Source organism: Nannobrachium achirus, assembly GCF_963921795.1.
Source record: "Nannobrachium achirus genome assembly, chromosome: 8".
Lineage (NCBI taxonomy): Eukaryota > Metazoa > Chordata > Actinopteri > Myctophiformes > Myctophidae > Nannobrachium > Nannobrachium achirus.
The window spans coordinates 26,620,869-26,629,784 of record NC_137817.1 but is presented as its reverse complement, the minus strand read 5'-3'; the positions used below and the strand labels follow the sequence as shown (position 1 = coordinate 26,629,784).

Genomic DNA, 8,916 nt, shown 5'->3' with positions numbered 1-8,916 from the left:
GAATTTGCTATTTGCTATTTTTGAATCTGACTCCTGAAAAGTAACAGTTTTGGACATATGAGGTTTCCACCCGACAGCAAGATTATGGAGGTAAATGATGCACATCACAGCTCAGCTCTGCAGGAGGTCCCCATGGGAATGTGTGTATGTGTGTGTGTGTGTGTGTGTGTGTGTGTGTGTGTGTGTGTGTGTGTGTGTGTGTGTGTGTGTGTGTGTGTGTGTGTGTGTGTGCGTGCGTGCGTGCGTGCGTGCGTGCGTGCGTGCGTGCGTGCGTGCGTGCGTGCGTGTGCGTGTACGTGTGTGCGTGTGTGGCCATCCATCTTTGTCCTGTGGTGATTTAATTAGCTCAGTATAACGGCTGCCCTCGTGTCCTACACTCTCTCCACTGACACACACATGCATCACTGCTGAAACAATACACCACTTCACGTCTATCTCTCACTCTCTCACACACACACACACATACACACACACACACACACGCACACACGCACACGCACACATCTTGATATGTATGCAAATTCATGTTAACAGTAACTTAATCAAATGTTTTACCACATATGCACACCCACAGGAACACACGCACATGGGACATGTGCGTGCACATGGGAATGGTTGTGGAGTTAAAACTCAGTGGAGATGTCAACCTTGTGCCATACATGGGTCAAGAACTACAAATCCCAGAATGCCCCAGCAAGATGGCTTCCGATTGCTGATTGAGGGCAGCTGAAAAGGAATGGAGATCTCATTCATTCAGTCACCTAACAAACTGCAGGAAGAACACCAAGCAAGAACAACAGAAAGATCCACTAAGCGGTTACTCCAACACACCAATGGTCGGTGAATATGCCTGTTCTTTTGATGTCGGCCTTAGCTTGAAATGTTTTGAACTAAATGCTCTTAAGTTGCTTATTTAACTTGCTTATTTAACTATTATTTTGTTTAACTGCTTGGGTTCAAGGTGAACCACTGCATTTTAGTTTGAGCATTGGTTGCATAGTGTTAAAAGTCAAATGGGTTAAAGTTAAGGTTTCAAGTTAAAAGCTTAAGTTTAATGCTAAAAGTTATGCTTGAATTTAAAATGTTAAGTTACAGAAAAGAGCTCTTAGCCATTTTCTTTATTTCTCTAATTACTCTAAGTGTTAAATGGATTTAATTCAATTCATTTGACCTGCTTGTAAAGTTGATTCTTTAATTCATTTGAACTGTTAATTCGTTTAGTTTAAATGTTTTACCAAATTGAACCTTTAATACTAAAATGATTAGTTAATTAGTTGTTAAAATGTTTTCCATTTAAAAGATGTACTTGTTTAATGGACTTAAATTAATTCATTTACATGTATTTAATTAAAATCTGTACATTCATATGCCAAGTAATGTATTTGTTAGACATTATTTAAAGGTTAAAACTTGGGGGTTAAAAGGTTACAAATTTAAGTTTAAAAATGATTCTTTAAAACATGTTTGAGTTTAAATGTTTAGAAACCTTAAACGACAAATTGAAAGTCTAAAATTATTCAGACGTTTAAAAGCATTTGTAAAACCATTTGGAAATATGTTACATTGTTAACATCTGTTTCTGTATTTAGTAGTTTGTTAGAGAATTACTTACTTCTGAAAACACAAACCTGAAAACATGTAATTGGTGAAATGTCTTGTCACTTAAATGATTGACTACTTTACTTACCTTATTACCTTTAAAATACTTTACTTAACTACTTACCTCTAGATACTTACCTTAATTACTTTAAATGTAATTACCTGGTTCCATGCTCTGTATTTAGAAGAGATGCTTTATTTGAATTACAATGTTGTTAACCCTTTTTCTTTTCTGTGTTTTGAAGGTTTACAACCTATTCCTAATTTCTGATGAAATTGAAGATCAACTACATGCCCAACAAAGTTTGGAAAATAAAGTTGATCAAATTGGAAAGAGTTGGTCCGTGTGTCCTTTGGAGTATTGAGTGGAACTTAACAGTTGTAAACCAGCGGAACAGCCCTGGGACTGAAGATTAAGGGCTTCAAAAAACCAGAAGAGCTGTGGACGCCGGAAGGAAGGAAATAAAGATGGCTGAAGAAGCACTGGGGAAGTCAGTCAAGTTACTGAAGCAGGAAAGGACGACTGCAAAGAGCAACTTCACCAAACTGGCCAACTTTATCTCAAGAGGAGCAGACGGCATGCTGAAATCCGAATTAAAGGAGGAATTCGCAAAATTTGCGGAACGTTTCAGGTCAGTGCTGGACGCAAATGAAGATTACAGGATTGGCCTGGAGGCTGACGCCAGGAAGGATGAATCAGAAGCGGAGCTCGAAAAGCAGCAAGTGGATGAACTCCAAACAACTATGAAAGAAGCCGAAGTTAAAATGGAGGAGATCAAGGACATTGTTCAAACCAGCCTGTGGGGAAGATATGGCAAAAATGAGCTGAAAACTGCAATTGCTAAGGCAGAAGACACCATTGAAAAAGCTGTCAATGTTCCAGTTGAAAGCAACAACATGGAGGGCTATGACGTTCACCTCACCTTATTGAACGAGAAGTTAAATGCGGCCATCCATGCCATGTCTGTTTGGGAGAAGTGGATCCCTCAGGCATCCAAAGACGAGTTGGAAGACAGACTTGACAAACTAATAGCAGCTCATGACAAGCTCAAGCTAAGAAAGGCTGAATTTGCCACATCCAGAAGGCTGGCTGATCGAGGTGCAATTAGCAAACCTGTCCAACCAACACCTCTCCCCATTGTCAGAATAAAACCTACTTCCCTACCCATCTTCCATGGAGGTAAAAGAGACTATCACAGGTGGAGGAAGGATTGGGAGAGCCTGCAGAAGCAAGGGGAGCCCACCGGATCACCAGAAGTCAAGAAGATTCAGCTGTTGGAGAGTGTAAATGAATCCATTGCCAAAGACCTAAGACTGTCCACTTACACAACAGCTGTGGATATCTTCAGAGTCCTTGAAAACAGATACGGGAACAAGTCCACGATCACAATTGAAATCCTGGAAGAACTGGACAGGATGGCTCAAATCAAGGGGAACCAGCCGAGGAAGGTCATTGACCTAATTCAATCAGTGGAGAAGGCCCTAGCTGACCTGACAGAGTTGGGAAACTCAGGAGCCATGAGAAACCCCCTGGTCATCAAGTCCATTGAAAGTAAGCTTCCAGATTTCATACAGAGAGACTGGCTGATGTTTATGGTTGAGCCCACCAACAACGTAACCCCAGATAATCATTTTGATATGCTCCTGAAGTTCCTGAAGAATCAAGAGGAAATTCTGGAAAGGCTTGAACAGCTGAAGATTGGGGACGAAGTGGACAAGCCTGACAGGAGGCAAGAAAAGAAGTTTGCTTCTACCAGAGCCACAAAGAAAGATGCTGATGAAGTATGTGGCATCTGTGGTGATGGTGGACACACCAACAAGATATTCTTCTGCAAGAAGTTTAAAAGCTTGAAGCTGCCCGAGAAGAAAACCGCCTTGAAGAAGATGGGAGCATGCAAGAAATGTCTGGGACATCATGATGCAGATGGCTACTGCAGAGACAATTTCCTGTGCAGAAATGCAGACTGCAACAGGGAAGGCAGTGCATCTGACCACCATTACTTCCTATGCCCAAAAGCAGAGGCCAGAAGAGAAGAGGCCAGAAGAGGAGAAGGGAAAGGTGGAAAAGATGGAAGAATAAAAGCAAAGTTCACAGAGGAACAGGAGGTGTTCTTGTCAGAACTTTCCCCAGAGCTGGCAGAGAAATGCAGAAAGGCATTTACAAACAGAGCCTCAGTGACACTCAAATCAGCAGGCCAGTCTAAACTCCTGGAGGAAAATGGGCTGACTGAATTGCCTGTAATCATGATGCTGTTGTTGGTCACAGCAAATGCAGGTCAGAAGATCGGCACACTAATAGACCTAGCATCAGACACAAATTATATAACCCACAAAGCTGCCGAAAGACTGGGCCTGAGAAGTGAAGACATAACGCTGGTCGTACATGGAGTTGGAGGAATGACCATGAAAGTCAAGACGAAGAGGTACCTCCTAAAAGTAAGAGTGAAGACTCCAAAAGGAACTGAACGAGCGCATCAACTGGTCTGCTATGGCCTGAAGGAAATTGCAAAGGTCCGTCAAGCAATTCAACCTGAACAGTTAAAAAGCTTCTTCCCAGATGTCCAGCTCGAAGATTTGAAAAGACCAGAAGAAGTCGAACTTCTCATAAGCCATCGCGAGGGAAGACTCGCACCCCAAAGACTCAAAGTCATCGGAGACCTTGTGCTATGGGAAAGCCCACTGGGCAAGACAGTAGGCGGAGCACACCCTGACTTGCTCGAAGAAGTGGCAGTTGCAGCATACGAGTCAAGAACCCACTTCGCTCGCTCCATGAGAACCGCTGCAGTCCGATATCAGGAAATCACAGTTCCAGCAACTGAGCCAGCCTGGCTGCAGCAAGAGGATGTGGCCCACAAAAATACATCTGCCAGTAACCGTGAGTTCCTTAAGTGGTGGCACTGGGACAGCATCGGAGCTGCATGTGAGCCAAGATGTGGAGGATGCCGATGTGGAAGCTGTCCTCCAGGAGGAAAGGACATGACCCTGGCAGAGGAGAGAGAGTTTGTGATCATTAAAGGAGGCCTCACCTACAAGGAAGAGGATGCTCACACACCAACTCCACACTGGGATGCCAAGTACCCCTGGACTGAAGATCCAGCCTCTCTTCCCAACAACAAAAGAGCAGTCCAAGCTTGCCTCTTAAGGATGGAAAAGCAACTGAGCAAAGAGCCAGACTGGAATGTCGCATATACAACCCAGATCCATGAAATGGTCGAAAGAGGCGCAGCCATAAAGCTCACCAGTGAAGTCAACAGAGTGGGTGAAATCCAGAAGGCCGGACCAGTGCAAGACTGGTGGTGGATCCGTGGAGATCTGAACATAGCAGACATCATAACAAGAGGAGGCACTCCTGAAGATTTAAAGGAAAATTCCACATGGCAAAGAGGACCAGAGTTCCTGAAGCGGCCAGTGGAGGAGTGGCCTATTCAATCAGCTGGAGACGTTGCAGCCCATGCCAGGGAGAGTGTAAACAAGCTTCAAAGGAAGGCATTCTCAGCTGCATTGACTAGAGCTCAAGCTAAAATGAGTCTGCAGAAAGAAGACCCACTGGCCACTCAGGAAAAGGGAAGTCCTTGTCAAGAGTCAAAATTCACTCTGCCAAGAAGAAAGCCCACTGGCTGGGTTAAACATCTTGTGGATGTTAAAAGGTTCAGTAGCCTGACCAAACTGATCAGAGTTATTGCCTGGACACAACGAGCTGCCGAGAAGTGGCTGAAGAGGAAGTCAAACCCAGAACAGTCGAAGTGGGAGGCAAGAGCACCCACGCAGGCTGGGTTGACTGGCACAGAACTTGAAGGTACACGTGAAGACCTCTTCCTCGCAGCTCAAGATGGTGTAACCTATCCAGACACAACTCTCAGCAGATTGGCAGTATACAAAGATGTGAACTCTGGACTCCTAGTTTGTGGAGGCAGAATCCAGATGTTCAATGAAGATGAGACTGCCGTGCCAGTGTTACCATTTGAACCTGCTCTGGAAAAGATGTACAAATTTCTTGACCAACTGGACAAGGCTCAAGTTGAAGACACAGCTGCCAAGCATGGAACGGAATGGTCTTGGAAGATCCACCCCGCAGACTCTCCCCACAGAAATGGGGCAGCAGAGGCTGTCAAGGTCAAGCGGGCCTTGAGCAATGATGGTGGAGACGGCGTCTTCACCTGGGGTGAATTCCAAACCTTCCTCCTCATGGCAGCCAACCTTGCTAATGAGAGACCCATTGATGCAAGAACTCAAAGCAGGGAAGACTGTGTGGAGTACATCACCCCGAATTCTCTGCTCCTAGGGCGTGCCAACCCTAAGGGAGACCCTGGAGGCTTCCAGTTTGATGGCTATCCATACAAAAGACTGCAAAGTATTCAAGCTGAGGTCAGCAAGTTCTGGAAGAAATGGAGCCAATTGGCTGGACCTAATCTATTTATAAGGAACAAATGGCACACCAACGAACGAAATGTTGCTGTCGGAGATGTGGTCTGGTTGGCTGACCAAAATGCCCTGAGAGGACAATACAAACTGGCCAGAGTAGTCAGTGTCAACACTGACAGCAAAGGCATCGTAAGAGATGTGCTTGTGAAGACCTTTCCCAGCTATCCTGTCCCCATCAGGAAGGAAACCGACAAGGAGAAACCGACTTCAAGAACCAAGAGGCTCAAACACAAAATCCCGGCCACACTACTTCATAGAGATGTCCGACGCCTTGTCATTCTGGTTCCGACTGAAGAACAAGGGAGTGAAGGACCAGTGTGACCTCTCTGGGTTAAAAACCCATGAGCTCAAGTGGGAGGTGTGGAGTTAAAACTCAGTGGAGATGTCAACCTTGTGCCATACATGGGTCAAGAACTACAAATCCCAGAATGCCCCAGCAAGATGGCTTCCGATTGCTGATTGAGGGCAGCTGAAAAGGAATGGAGATCTCATTCATTCAGTCACCTAACAAACTGCAGGAAGAACACCAAGCAAGAACAACAGAAAGATCCACTAAGCGGTTACTCCAACACACCAATGGTCGGTGAATATGCCTGTTCTTTTGATGTCGGCCTTAGCTTGAAATGTTTTGAACTAAATGCTCTTAAGTTGCTTATTTAACTTGCTTATTTAACTATTATTTTGTTTAACTGCTTGGGTTCAAGGTGAACCACTGCATTTTAGTTTGAGCATTGGTTGCATAGTGTTAAAAGTCAAATGGGTTAAAGTTAAGGTTTCAAGTTAAAAGCTTAAGTTTAATGCTAAAAGTTATGCTTGAATTTAAAATGTTAAGTTACAGAAAAGAGCTCTTAGCCATTTTCTTTATTTCTCTAATTACTCTAAGTGTTAAATGGATTTAATTCAATTCATTTGACCTGCTTGTAAAGTTGATTCTTTAATTCATTTGAACTGTTAATTCGTTTAGTTTAAATGTTTTACCAAATTGAACCTTTAATACTAAAATGATTAGTTAATTAGTTGTTAAAATGTTTTCCATTTAAAAGATGTACTTGTTTAATGGACTTAAATTAATTCATTTACATGTATTTAATTAAAATCTGTACATTCATATGCCAAGTAATGTATTTGTTAGACATTATTTAAAGGTTAAAACTTGGGGGTTAAAAGGTTACAAATTTAAGTTTAAAAATGATTCTTTAAAACATGTTTGAGTTTAAATGTTTAGAAACCTTAAACGACAAATTGAAAGTCTAAAATTATTCAGACGTTTAAAAGCATTTGTAAAACCATTTGGAAATATGTTACATTGTTAACATCTGTTTCTGTATTTAGTAGTTTGTTAGAGAATTACTTACTTCTGAAAACACAAACCTGAAAACATGTAATTGGTGAAATGTCTTGTCACTTAAATGATTGACTACTTTACTTACCTTATTACCTTTAAAATACTTTACTTAACTACTTACCTCTAGATACTTACCTTAATTACTTTAAATGTAATTACCTGGTTCCATGCTCTGTATTTAGAAGAGATGCTTTATTTGAATTACAATGTTGTTAACCCTTTTTCTTTTCTGTGTTTTGAAGGTTTACAACCTATTCCTAATTTCTGATGAAATTGAAGATCAACTACATGCCCAACAAAGTTTGGAAAATAAAGTTGATCAAATTGGAAAGAGTTGGTCCGTGTGTCCTTTGGAGTATTGAGTGGAACTTAACAATGGTAATGCGTTGGAAGTGGGAACACATACACACAAACACAAACACACATACACACACCCACACACAGACACAGACAGACTCAAACTGCCTGTTTGTGTCACTCACTACCCCTTTGCCCTCATTCTCCTCTGCCAACTTTTTTTTTGCGCATCTGTCACTCCCCCCCCCGCCCCACCACCACCACCACCATCTCTCTGTCTCTCTCTCACCATCCCTGCCACTCCTCTCTGGCCCTTTTCACCCCATCTCTCTGTCTCTCTCCCGCTCCCTCTTGGGGGAGAGTCTGTGTCTTTATCTGTGGCACAGAGGGAGAGTGGGGGTGGGTCATTCCCTGGTGTGTCTCTGTCTATCTTTGTCTGTCTACCACGCCGGTGGGGGATTGGGGGACAGAGAGAGAGAGAGAGAGAGACAGAGAGACAGAGAGAGTAAGAGAAAGGGAAAGCGGGTGGTTTGTTTTTGTCCCCAAGTGCTGGCAAGATGGCGCCTAACCAGCCATGACAACAACACATGCTGCAAAAAGCCCCTCCTGGAGGTTGTTTGTTGTCCCGTGGCGTTTGGAAGCAACGTGATTATGGGTTCGATTTTAAAAGATTATGTCGCTGTAGAGTAGAGAAGTGCTGAATGAACGGTCCTTTTTATTTATTTAATTTTGGCTCTTGCTCTTGCTCTTTTTTCAACAGTACACTGATAGGGTCTTGACAGCAGTGTGTGAGGCGCTCCAGCGCGCCGTAGCAGCAGTGCTGAAGTGGAGTTTAGACACAGAGGTCTCGGAGGTGAAGTTCTTCCACTTCACAGCGGGCGGGACCGCTCTCTCTGTGCCAGGAGGCCGTCAGTTAGTGTCGTACCCGCCGCGTGACTGGCAGACCATTAATGACAGGGCAGCTCCGACGCCCAAAAGAGGAAGTGGACTTAAACTTGGGGGAAGAGGGAGAGCCGTGTGTTTTTTTTTTTGTCAGCCATCTTTGTTCCCCTTTTGTTCTCCGCCGTGGCCCCGCGGCCACCGATGATTGACAGCTCCCCAATCAAGTCTGAGGAGCGTCTGACCTGCGACCCGCAACTCTCCCCTTCCCAGCCCCGCCCTCTTCCTCCCAAGCCATTTGCATGCTAATTCCTTGTTTACTGAATACACCCCGCCGTCTCTGGCAATGAACTCTGGGCAACAGCCCCCCACAA

At 43.8% G+C, this 8,916-nt stretch overlaps 1 protein-coding gene across 1 annotated transcript in view; it reads right to left on the bottom strand.

The window, feature by feature from the left end:
* The window catches only part of epha4l (eph receptor A4, like), a 74,180-nt gene that overhangs the window by 8,061 nt on the left and 57,203 nt on the right, over positions 1–8,916 (bottom strand).